Source organism: Nilaparvata lugens, chromosome 2 (assembly GCF_014356525.2).
Source record: "Nilaparvata lugens isolate BPH chromosome 2, ASM1435652v1, whole genome shotgun sequence".
Classification (NCBI taxonomy): domain Eukaryota; kingdom Metazoa; phylum Arthropoda; class Insecta; order Hemiptera; family Delphacidae; genus Nilaparvata; species Nilaparvata lugens.
Window position 1 is genome coordinate 27,721,856 of NC_052505.1, and position 13,719 is coordinate 27,735,574.

The 13,719-nt window shown below is 34.4% G+C and overlaps 1 protein-coding gene across 1 annotated transcript in view; it reads right to left on the reverse strand.

The window, feature by feature from the left end:
* The window catches only part of LOC111046726, a 122,558-nt gene that overhangs the window by 70,337 nt on the left and 38,502 nt on the right, over positions 1 to 13,719 (reverse strand). The window lies entirely within an intron of this gene.

Sequence of the window (13,719 nt, forward strand, 5' to 3'; positions counted from 1 at the left end):
GAAACACAACACAATTTTTGGTATATGTGACTAACTATTGTATCTCACAATACTGTATTGCACAATTGTATCTCAACTATTTTTGAAGATATGAATCAATTTTTTTTAAATTGAAGAGGAAGAAAAAGTAAGTGTCTGTGATATAAATTTTATCCTGAAAGACTAATTTAAACATTTAAAAAACAATTATGTTCACGTCAATTCATGTCAGGTTCAAGTCATTTAAATTTATAGTAATTAAGTTGATTGAATAGAATAATTGAACATTGAGATAGAATTCAAGAGTTGAGATGAAGAGATTTTTCAAAAGGTAGAGATGAGAACTCTTTGGGAGTAGGAAGAACTTTAAAGTTCAGAACTGAAAGTTGAAGAAGTGGTGAAAAATACAAACCTTTACTTTTGATCACATTTTCTTATGACAACGATAAATTTTAATTGAATGAAATCTTCGATCAAGTCAAATAATTACTCACCTCAACTAGTCCGACCAAAGTTTACTGAGCCTGGGCCAAGACCAAATCTCTCCTAAACTAAGCTTTATTAAAATGAGATTTTCCTAACCTAAGCTTTTCCTAACCTTAGCTTCTCCTAACTTGAGTTTTTTCCAACCTAAAGCTTTTCCCAACCTAAGCTTTAACTAACCAAAGCTTTTCCCAACCTAAGCTTTACCTAACCTTAGCTTCTCCTAACCTAAGCTTTCCCTAACCTTAACTTTCCTCAACCAAAGCTTTTCTCAACCCAAGCTTTTCCTAACCTCAGTTTTTCCTAACTTTAGCTCCTCCTAACCTAATTTTTTCCCAACTCAGAGCTTTTCCTAACCTAAGCTTTCACTAACCAAAGCTTTCCTCAACCAAAGCTTTTCCTAACCTAAACTTCACCCAACTTTAGCTTCTCCTAACCTTAGCTTCTCCCAACCTAAGCTTTTCCTAACCTAAGCTTTTCCTAACCTAAGATTTTCCCAACCTATGCGTTTCCAAGCTAAGACTTCCTAACCAAATCATTTCTATGCAAAATTTCACCAACCTAACCTCCACTAACCAAAGTTCTCCTAACCTTACCTTTTTCAACCTAATCTTTCTCAACCCAAACCTTTGTAACCTGAGTTTTTCATTATCCCCAACCTAACAAAGCCCAACTCAAACTAACAAATGCAGTCCAGCCTAACCATTGAACTCCCCCTCAACCAAGCATAGCCCAACCTAATATAACAAAGCCTCACCAGATAAAGAAAGAGCAACACTCAGGCTTGCTCAGTCTTCATCACTTAAGGTTCGATAGTCACATCAAACTATGGTAGGTAGGGTTTCATCAATAGTATTAGATACAGGAGAGAATGTGGTCAGCAGTAATGGTTAGCTCCATATATAAATACTTTCAACATCTTTCAGGCAAAAACCGGAAAATTTTTGCTATTTTCCAGATTTCCTATCAACTTCATCAATAGCATTGAATACAGGAGAAAATGTGGTCAGCAGTAATGGTTAGCTCTTTTATGGAATTAGAATAATTTTTTTATAAATTTTATATATAGACTATTTGAATTCCAATTCAAAATTTTTTTCCCATAATCGGATTTTTTTTTGAAAAAAATTTAAGATAGTGAAAATTATAATTGGAACCATTTTAAGTGTAAGTGAGCCTGTGGTACTTTTCTGTAAGTTGTATAATTGTGAATGAATGAATAAACTTCAATTATTGATACCTAAATGAGACTTCACAAATTTAGTACCCATTGGGGTTACCAATTTAAAAAAAAAGTATTCCAATTATGGGAAAAATGTAGATTGAATTAGAATTCAAATATATCAGATAGAAGTTTGTAAAAAAATAATAATAATAAAAAAAAAATCTGGTGTAGCGCACTCACACAACTTTCCTTGCCATTATGAAATTGATCACCTGATGATGTTTACGCGCATCTCGAGTCTACTTATAAACAAAGATCAGAGCCAGCTGGTGACAGGACAATAACGCTGGAGACATACGAGGTCTGCTATCTCTTCATAGTGAATCTAATAGAATCAACAGTTGCCAACAGTTTTCAATTGGATAATCACATTTTCTCGAATTTCGAGTTTATTTTCAATTTTAGGTGAAAATGTTACTGAACATTAATTGTAGAGACTCTCATGCTCAATCTATTCCACTCTTTTTTTGTTTGTTTTGAAATTTTTGGTTTTAATTGTATCTGAAGCTTGATAATCAAGAATCTAAAATCAAACTTTGCATAGATGAGGCAGAACTCCTGAAATTTTTACAGATATGGGACTTGTGGCAGTTGGTAGAGCTTATCGATGACTATTTCAGGTATAACTTTAATCAAAATCGTTGAAGAAGTTTTCGAGAAAATCGCGAAAAACCCTGTTTTTGACAACATTTTCGCCATTTTAGCCGCCATCTTGAATCGCATTTGATCGAAATTGTTCGTGTCAGATCCTTATATTAAAAGGACCTTATGTTCCAAACTTAAAGTCATTCCGTTACTTGGGAGATGAGATATCGTGTACACAGATGCACATACACTCATACACACACACACAACACACACACACACACACACAACACACACACACACACACACACACAACACACACACACACAACACACACACACACACACACACACACACACATACAGACCAATACCCAAAAACCACTTTTTGGACTCAGGGGACCTTGAAACGTATAGAAATTTAGAAATTGGGGTACCTTAATTTTTTTCGGAAAGCAATACTTTCCTTTTCTTGGTAATAGGGCAAGGAAAGTGAAACAATAAAATGAATATTGAACTCTTGAATCAATAATCGAACAAGTTGAAATCAGAATCTTTCTTATCGATCAATTTCAAAAACCGATGACAACTCTATTTAACATGCTTCAAATTTGTGACCTTTAGAGAATAGAGCAGCAACTCTATAACTCTACAACTCTATGGTGCTGGTAAAAACATGATAGGATTATAGGTTAGACAAAAGTCAATATTTGTTATTGATATTAAATTTCATCGATTAAAATTATTATTCAGTTACCAACACGTACTTTTCATTTTTCTTTCATTTAAAAAAATCGAGTTCCATATCTTCAATAATAGTTGATACAAATAATCATAATTTAGAATTGTCCTTCCTTCAAAATAAGGTTGTTTTGAAACAGCAATTTCTAATATTAAAATTGAATCAAATGGTATAAAAATATGCTAGTGTGCTTTATTTTGTCTTCCCCTTTCATTAAAAATAGATATTTGTTTATCTAGAGTGAAAAGTACGACTTTTTCTCCCTGTGGGAAAAAGTTTGAAGCCCGAGGCAAAGCCGAGGGCAACAATTTTCCTGAGGGAGAAAAAGTATTTTTCGCTCGTGATGTACACAACATTTTTCCTCCATCTAAATTTTTTTATAGAAACAGCAAATTAAATCATTCTAATAACTTATGTATTGGTGACAATGTTTCCTAACAACATAACCTAAAATCTAAAACCTGAAAACCGGTCATCTGATTGGCACTGCCGATTGTGCTATCTATCGGCCAAAGTTGTAACAATTATATCAGCTGGGCAGGCTACCAAAAATGGCTGACTCCAGATCACGCGGTTCAGATTTGAATTGCAGATCAAAAATATTTGTTGGCTGGTATTTTGAAAAGAATAAAATATTTTAAAAATTGTATAAATTTTTATCATCTACTAATATTAAGAATATAATATCATACAAACATATATTTCATGAGTTGATCAAATTTCTGGTTGTGGTATTGAATTCAGTTGACTCAATGCAGACACCTCTATTACGCTTTCTCATCTGAGCTTAGACCTTCTAACCTATTACCATGTAAGTTTTTAAAATAGAGATGCTTCCCATGTTATTTAAATGGAGACACTTTTCCTCCCTAGGGAGTTTTTCTGTTTTTTACTACCGAGAGCGAAAAAGTGACACTTTAGTATTATGTTTCAGGGAGTAAAGTAAGTACTTTAGACAGTAGGTGGAGGAGAAAAAATTTAGTCGATATCTTCAATAATAACTAAGATAAAATTTAGCCAAAATTTCTAAGTAATATTTCTCATGATATGAGCTAATTGATTAAAGTACCCCAGCAGCTGAATACATCTGCTAAAAACGTTTTATGGTTTGTCACGTGGTATTTTAGCACCACAAAATATTTTTGAAATGAACTATTGAACTTCAATAGAATTATAAAATGGAAAGGAAAGATAACCTAGTCAAAGAACCACTCAAGTAAAATCGAATGTTGTTAGTGATAAAGAGTAATCGTTTTATCTAAAGCAATAAGAAAAAACATTCATAATTGTAATTCAACAATAATGAGGATCCATTGGCAGAATTAAAAATTATAAAGCGGCTTATTTATTATTGGCAGATCATAAAAAATAAAAGTTTGCATGTACATTTGAGGTTAGAATTGTTTATTTACACTTTTAAATGAATCAATCGATCTAGGACAAATCGATAGTTATTTGAATCAACACCTAACGAATCAGCTGATTGTTCGTTCAACCAGTATAAGTTGAATTATAAAGTCTACTCACAAAAGATGTATTATATATACTAAGGAAGGTTTATGTAAATAAATAGGGACAACTATTATTGCCGCATAAATATTTATTACAATCTAAAAAAGCACGAAAATCAAGAGTATACAAAACTCGTATAAAAATTAAATATATGTTGCATGATAGCAACGTATATCACGATTCATTTATTAGAATAGTTTAAGACAATCACTCCATATATTTATATAAAAACTTTTTATTTATTTTTCTATAATAAAGTTGACAAAACCCTGAATCTGAAGTAACCAATTGTATTGAGTTTTGCTAAATTAAAAGCCAATCAGAAAGAGGCTTACAAATCGTTCAAGGAAGAGATAAAATTTTTTGAAAACTACTCCTTTTGGCTTGTGATCTTGTTCTGAAAGGATGCACATGGAAATTAGGGTCTTCTGTCTTGTTAAATTTTAAAATTATCAAGCCAATCCCTTTTTTAAATGTAAACTATTTGTAATTAATGTTTATCTATCTGTGATCTCAGTGTTGTTGAAGAGTTCTTAATTGTAATCAATTCCCATAAATATATCTTTACTACGGAAAGAAATCTATAAGAAATCTGGACCACGTGCGAGCCCAGCCAAGACAAAAAGGACCTGCATAATTAATAACTGGAAATAATTAATTTATTCTACAAGACCTCCAAGAACATCATTACTGTGAGTGTTTGTTCAAACGAGCTCGTTTTATAAAGGCCTTTTTTATTAGAGTTGGGGAATTAATCAAAGCGCTATATAAATAAAATCAGTCAAAGAAAAATTCGCAACGTGTTGAGTGCTATCATATAGTTTATAAGAACGCTTTATGAATTTTATTTGATTTATGTAGGAAGCTTACTTTTATGCATGGCACGGACTCATTAAAAACCCTGAGATTTTTTAAATATTAATTTTAATAATTATTATTTGCTAATTGATCAAAGCATGTCCTATTAAATCTACAGACCGAACAGGTTTTAAATTGTAGAATTCTGAATTGACTTGAAGTCCATGCATCAGTATCAAATACAAATTTATAATTTTTAAAGCTCACAAATGTGAATGCTATGTTAAACTCACTAAATGTGATAATTTTTAAACCGTTAAAGAATTATTTAAAGAAAATTATAGATATAAGAATATTTTATATATATATTGTTTTATGGGAATATATTTTGTGTTTTATGTCAGCATACAAAAATCATAGAAGTTTATTTTATCCTAATTCATCTCGTGATATACAGTTTGGGCTGTCTCAGTACCAAGAAAAATATTCTGCAGCATATAAAATTAGTGAATCAATCAATATTGATCTTATTAAGAGCATCCAGTACTTATCATCCTTTGATGATAGTCATACTAGTCCGCCAGAAAAAACACATTGATAATTATATTAATAAGGTTCCAGTTATTTCATATAAGGATCCAGAGAGCTTCAAGAACTGGCGTTGTAAGTTCTAAGGAATTTCAGAAGGATAAATTGGTGGATACCTGTATTCATGGCGAGCGTTTTGAGAATCAACTGGAAAAAACCATAGTTGGTCTTTATTATCCTCAATTGGATACATGGTTACTGATAATCAGTCATCAACTATCTTTTTGATTTCCTTATTGGTATTCTTCAAGAACTTCACAGAAGCAGTGGTAAGAATTATTAATCACCAGTCATTGAACCTTGTGGTGATTAATTATATTTGGAAAATTCATGTATCTACCACTGAGCTAGAGCTGCGGTTTGAACCCAGCAATTTTGCGAGCCGGACGGCCTTAACTATTTGCGAATTTATTCGCAAATTAGGGACTTTAGCAACAGCTCTTATAAACATCAAGAACACCGTTTTATCTATAAAGGATTTACAATTTACCACTTTACACAATGGCTTCACAACGTGGGACTCTATGATAAGAGATAACCCCCCAGGAAGCACGTCCTTACAGGTTGGAAGATTAAAAAAAGAAAAATCAAATTTTTTGATGAATTTGGAACCATCGCAAAAATATGATTCTATTTTAAATATAATTAATATTTTTGATCAATTATGGATAATTTCACCTTTCAAACCCGTAAGTTTTCTCTATCTTTAAGGTCGTGTTTATATTTTACAGCTGGCAATTCGTCAGTTTTACTCACTTTTATTATCCACAGACGACGACAGTCTCAGCTGTTTTTCCAAGGATGAATGATCCTTTTAATGTAATTCAGCAATTTTCCAGGGATGAGACCTAGTGAAATCGAATTTTCATATCATAATCGTACTATGTTCGAAATCTCGTGAAAACGTAAGATCCGTTTCCGAGATCCGTTGGACATAAATAACCAGATATAAAAATAACCAGATAAATATAAAAATATATACAGAAATTGCTCGCTTAATATAATGGAATTTGTAAGAACGTTAACATAAAAATTATCATATCAGAATCAGCTGACATTCAAGGTTATTCTACAGCCCTGGAGCCGTAAAATTTTACTGACCTGGTCAGAAAACGATCACTTACGGCTTCCATATGACGCGCGGAAACCAGCTCATCACATACAAGTGTGGCGAGAAAGCCAATTCTTTCTCCTATTATATTATAAATAACCCATGAGGAGATGAAAAGTAGGAAATGAACCAAAACTGAAATAAATGGTGAATAATAACTTGATCGGGATGGAAAGACTTCAGGGACCAGCAAAGCTTACTGTGGAAGGAAGATAAGTTGGAAACGGATGTAAAAGGATAGATGACGTGGAGAAGGAGAAGAAGCAGGAGGTGATGAAGAAGGGGGTTGAACTTCATTATGACCTAATTTTCGCGAAGAATTGGTGGAAGAGGGGATGGGATAGGTGGAGGATAAGGTGATAAACAGTAAGGCAAAGGCCAACAAGAAACCTAATCTGGTTTGCTCATAACTGGATTATGTGACTGCTACTTAATGAAATATAATGAGGAGCTAGAGCAGCTTCATTCTACCTACTCTGCTCATGTCTCATCATATACCCTTCTTATTTCAATTTTCCTCCTACAGCTTCTTTTTTCCGTCTCATATTCTTCCCCTCCTCCTCCATTTCTTCTCCGCTAGTTCGCTATAAACTATTCTTCAACTAACTAAAATGCTCCTTCTTCAATTCATTCTCAACTGATTTCTTTCCAATTTATTTTACTGCTTCCCTAAAATATACTGAAACTATTGTAATCGACATCATACTTGCATTTTCACCTCCTAGTTACAATTTTATATGAATCATATAAACACTCCTCAGCACACCAAAGAAAGCAGTAGCAGTTATAATCGTCTTATTCAAAGCGGAAAATTTCTTCTTGAATTCAAAATCGTAGGATAGATAATGGAATTCAAGTACATTGTTGTGGTGTCATCAACATTATTATGAATGCTGTTTGATAAGGGAGGAAATAATATAATTTCTATGCTGGGAGATATTTTAAGTTCGTACTAACGCAGAGAATCGAGATAAATAGCACTTACAAAATCAAGAATCTGGAGAAGTTTCAGATTTTCCATACAAGTGAAGATAGTTAGAATAAAAAATGATTGATTAGACAATATTGATAATTAATATAGTAGAGGATGTTACAAGAAATATTCAAAACCCTAATTTTGCAAGTATAGTTACAACACTACACTATAGCTATCCGCACTACACCTGCTTCAATGACAAATTAACCCAGATTACGTTTGCTGGCTACGAGCATACTATTAGCATTCGCGACTACTTGTTCAATAGTGAGCGTGCATCATGTGAGAACTGACATCACATTTGACATGGGCACTGATGTATGACGTCATTAGAGTGCATCAGTCGCTATCATACTGCAGGTGTCAGCGAAATTTGTGAGCCTCCTGCTGAATATATTTCGCATCACCCATCCACGGTATCTGGCCTCCTCTTCCTCTTTCCCCATCACTCCTTCCGTCACCTTCCCCACATCTTCATCTCACCTTCCTCCCTCACCTGCTTCTCCACCTCTTAACCCTCTTCGTCAACATTATCCTCCTCCTCCTCCTTCACCACCTCCTCCTTTCCCTTCCACTTGTTTTCTCAATATTATTTATCTTCGTTCCCCTCATTATATTTATCTGTTTCTCCTCCTCATCATTTGTTTCTCTTGCCTTCCCTCACCCTACTCCTACTCCTCCTTTTTCCGTCCTCCTCTCTATCACCTAAACACCTTCCTAATTCTCCTTCTTCTTCTCCTCCTTCTTCATCCATTATTTTCGACCCTATCCTAGCTCTTCGCTCCTCTTCTTCCAGCATTTCAGCATCCTCTTGTTCCTCCTACTTCTCCATACTTCTCTCTTTTCTACTTCTCCTCTTGTTCTTCCTAATTCATCACTCCTTTCTATTTTTGGCTTGAGTAGAAGAGGAAGCTCTTATTGCCTCAACTTCGTCCATAAAACTTGTAATATTTTGAACTGTATAAATAAAGGAACTGTATAAATATTATCTATCTATCAATCTGTTTTTGCTTCTTCCCATTATCCACATTCATCTTACTCCCTTTCTCTACACCATCCTCTTACTCCTCTCCCTTCACCACCTCCTTTTGCATCGCTTTCTGTTATTCCACCACCTTCTCCTTTTCCTAATCTTTCTCCTCCACCTCCTCCTCCTCATCCGCTTCCATCTCTTCCTCTCCTCCTACTACTTCTTCTCCTTTCCCTCCTCCTCTCACTCCTCCTCCTTCTCCTGCTCCTCTTCCACCACCATCGCTATTCAACTCGGCGAGTTGATGTTGAGGGAATAGTGGAGCGGAGATGGTAATTCAAGGGCTGACAAGTTTGTTTGCATGCGTGTTGAGAGAGTTGGAGTGTGATAAGGAGTAAGGAGTGATAAAAAGTAAGAAGTGACAATGAGTGAGGAGTAAGGAGGAGTGTGAGGAGTGAGGAGGCTGGATGACTGAGTGATTTATAAGCGCCGACGACAGAAAGTGCTGAATCGACAAGAATCTCTAAGTTTTACCACCCTTTATCAACCAACAACCTACACATACTAGATTATTGTCTGACTTCCATATCTTCTTCTTCTCCTTCTTCTCCTTCTTCTCCTCCTCCTCCTCCTCCTCCTCCTCCTCCTACTCCTCCTCCTTCTTCTTCTTCGTTTTCTTTTTCTTTTTATTTTTCTTATTCTTTTACTTTTTCTTTTTCTTTTACTTTTACTTTTTCTTTTTCTTTTTCTTTTTCTTTTTCTTTTTCTTTTTCTTTTTCTTTTTTCTCCTCCTTCTTCTTCTGATTCTTGCGTCCTAGCTTCGCCCTTCTAGAATCAAATGAAGGCAGCATTTCAATTTCCCTCCTCCTCCTTTGGCTTCCCATTTTGAAATGAACATCGAAGACTCAGTACCTGATTAACATTGGTTTGCTATCCGTGTATGTCATCAGACAAAGCAGATTGTTCTATCTACTTTTAACTCCGCAACGCTGCCAAATTGTTGGTGAAACTTATTGAAATGTAATGAGCTACAAACATATTCAATCTGAATCATGGAAATGTGTTAAATCATGGAGAAATTTCAATTAATCATGATCACAAATTGAAACACAAATATTATTGCACTCAAAAACACAACACAACTGTAATAGTAATAATGATTTTTTCATTATTGAGGTTGAATATTTTGGTAGTTGATTATATTTCCACCCAGCCCACAAACGAGTTGGCAACGATGCCGGTAGGAAAATAACGGAACTATCTGCTTTCCAATGACAGACTGGGATGGAATATAATGTTAATTGAATGCTGACTTTAAAACATGAAACTCACCATAGGAGATTTTTTTACCATCCAAACTCCAAGTGCTCATCTACCCCCCCCCCAATTTGCTACGAGCAAACATCGTTCTAAAATAGTTGCAATCAACATTTTTTGCGTCCAAATATCGTCCTAGAATAATTTATTGCAATCAACAATAAATCAGCAGTTGATTATTTGATGGAACAACAACTACTTTGTACATAAATCAGCTAGACCAAACTGGACAGTCACTTCTGACATGACTGCTGCTGGTCGAGACCCCATTAGTCATTGTTGAAAGATGCACTGCGCACATGTGGTGGGGGGGGTGATACATTGGACAGGGGGTTTTGAAAGGGTCCGATTAAATAAACACATGTTCGCCGACCACAACATACGACCAGTCAGTGAAGTAGTTGCCCTGGCAAAGTTGCAACTGCCTCACAATGCTGCTGAAAGTTTGTCACTATTTTCTCACTCTCTCTCTCTCACTCTACTCTCTCTCTCTCTTCATCTCATACTCTCTCTGTCGGCTCTTTCCTCTCCATGATCCAGTTTATCAGGGTTGTTCTTTGTGTGAGCTTGTCTATGCAACGGTTTTGCGTCGATTTGTTAGTAATTGTTTTCAGCTTAATCAACAGCTTTTGATTGGATTTCTCTACCTATGCTGATTCAAAATACTGGCTTAGTATTAATATGCTTCTTCAAGACTGGTTGACTATAACAAACAATATTTATGAATTATTCACAAAAAATGTTTAGATTCTATACATAGAATACCAAGACCCGGAACCGTATTCTTGCATAAGAATATTAAGTTCCCTGGAGGGCTTTCTACTTTTCACGTCTTTGATTTCGTATTTTTTTCATCTTTGATGTTGTATTGACATGTTGTGTATCGATGTGTTCATTTTCGGTAATTGATCTCATGTTGTATTTCATGATATACAGGTATCATGTAGATGGAAATTTAGAATCAAAGAACCCTCTTCCACTTTATTTTCTATTTCAAACAACATTTATCGAGTAATTTTCAAGTGAATGAACAAAATAAACAACGTTAGATAAATACTACATTCTATATTATACTATGTTATACTCTACGGTTGGAGGTATCCAAAACATCCTCACATTTACCTTACAAACCACATACCCTTATCGACTATTATTTAGGCCTATATTGCACACTCGACCACCATGGTGGAGCCACCTACAGATATTATAATAGAATCAAATGGGAGTATGCCTTATTCATAGGTTTTGGAAGTGCGACAAAATGTAATACCAGGAGGGTGTTAGCAGTGATCCACCCTGTTGCAACCACAAACTTATATTTTAGTGACATCCTATTCTAATAACCATCCAACTCCTAATTAGTTCTGTAATTAGTTTGGTGTTATAATTTTGTATTCTAACATACAATAGGTCCTTCGTATTGCAACCAAGAAATCTTGTTGAATCATACGGAACATGTCCCATTAGGCTACCAAAATCACAAACACTCAGTCCACCACTATCATATTATTGTAATCTTTGATTGATTGTAATATATTTATAATTATATTTGTTTTTCATTCATGTTTAAACAGATGTTTGTTCCGCTTGGTGGCAGTTCTGGTGGCTATCATCGACATAAATAGTGGATCGATGATTATTTGATATCTCATATTATTTTATGATGACGATGGTGGCAATGTTGGTAGATTGTTCTAAATATTTTGCCACCAGAGCCTCGTTTTTACAAGTGCGTTGATGGTGGCTGAGTGTGCCACAGACCTTAGACTCAAGGCGCTTTCAATATGAACCCCAATTGTAACCTGTATTTTGGGAAACGTTGTATTAATTATTGTACCACGCAAATAGGGATGAGAGGTTAAACCTCAGATAAAATTGATTGTTTTTCTCAATTGTGTAACATGATGAGGTGGCCGGTATTTTTTTGTAAAGGTAGTAGTTGGAATTAAAAAGATATCAAAGCTGGTATTCAGTTGTGTGATTACTCTAATTATAAAACGCTGACAAAGAAAACTTTGAACCTATGATTTCCAAGTTTTATGAAATATTAATACAGTACTGTCAATTTTCATGAAAAACGATTGAGCTGTTTGCATTCTGCGTGCTCTGTTTGATAAATTATTATTGCAGTGTTTAGCTTCCAAACGGAAATGCCGCGGCGTTAACGTGAAAGGTACAAAGTACTATTGCCCAGGTACAAAATACACATTACCTGCGACGCTTGAAACGCAACAATATTTATCAAACTTAGTACGCAGAATGCAGACAGCTCAATCTTTTTCCATGAAAATTGACAATACTGTATTAACATTTCCGCTATAAAATTTGGAAGTCATAGGTTCAAATCTTTCTTTGTCAGCGATTTCTTTTCCATGACTAATCAACTGCTACAATAATAATATAAGTTTGTCAACAAGCAAATTTACTCAAAATTAAAGGTTGGGAATAAAACACTTGAATAGATGAACCTATAGATGAACCTATTCATTCGTCATTACGAATCAACTGTTTCAATAATGATTATAATATATGAATGAAAATTAGAAATCTAAGTACCCTTTTTAAATTGTTCAATCACGACATGTTTCGGCTGCAATTGCTCACAACATGTCATGATTGAACAATATTTTAAAAGAATACTTGGATTTCTGATTTTTATTTATATTTAAGAGTAGCCCTAAAGAGAAAAGACAATGATTATATGTATCCAATAAAACAGTTACTAATAATATTTATACGGTTATTACAATATGAGAATAAAACATTATATGGAATTAATGTAGAATGGAAATATGAGAATAAAAATGCGACTTGAATATGAGAGGAAAAGGAAGCTACAAAAATTCACAAAATTTTATGATATGACATGATATGATGTGATGTAGCAACATAATCAACCTCAAGTTTCCTGAATCGTCTCTCATTTCCATCACCAATGACTGAAATAACGGAACGAATGGAAGGATAGAATCTGAAGTTCCTGGAATGTCAACAGTTCAGTTTATTATTCATTTTAAATTATTTTCGCGATTCTGTCAGTCAGAACATGCAAAATGAGATGGCATGTTCTTAGAAAAATGAAAACTCAGTTGGAGGATATGGCCTAAAGCTCCTGAAAAATCAACAGTTGCATTATTATCAAATAAGAAATTGCTTCTCTTGATAAAAGTAGAAGGTTATAGTGGGGGGGGGGGTTGAGTTGGTGAAATAGCTATATGTTCACTATGTAATAGTCAATGAATTGATGACATTTGTCATTTCATAGGAAAATGTAGTGTTCTATCAGAATACCGAGTAAAATGATTTGGATGTTAGGTGATGACGGACGAATTAATGGTCCAAGAGTATTTAAAATGATAAGAACTGGAAAAGTTTAGCGGTATATGGAAATAGGAATGGGAGAGTTATAATTTTTCTTACCGCTTACAACTGTT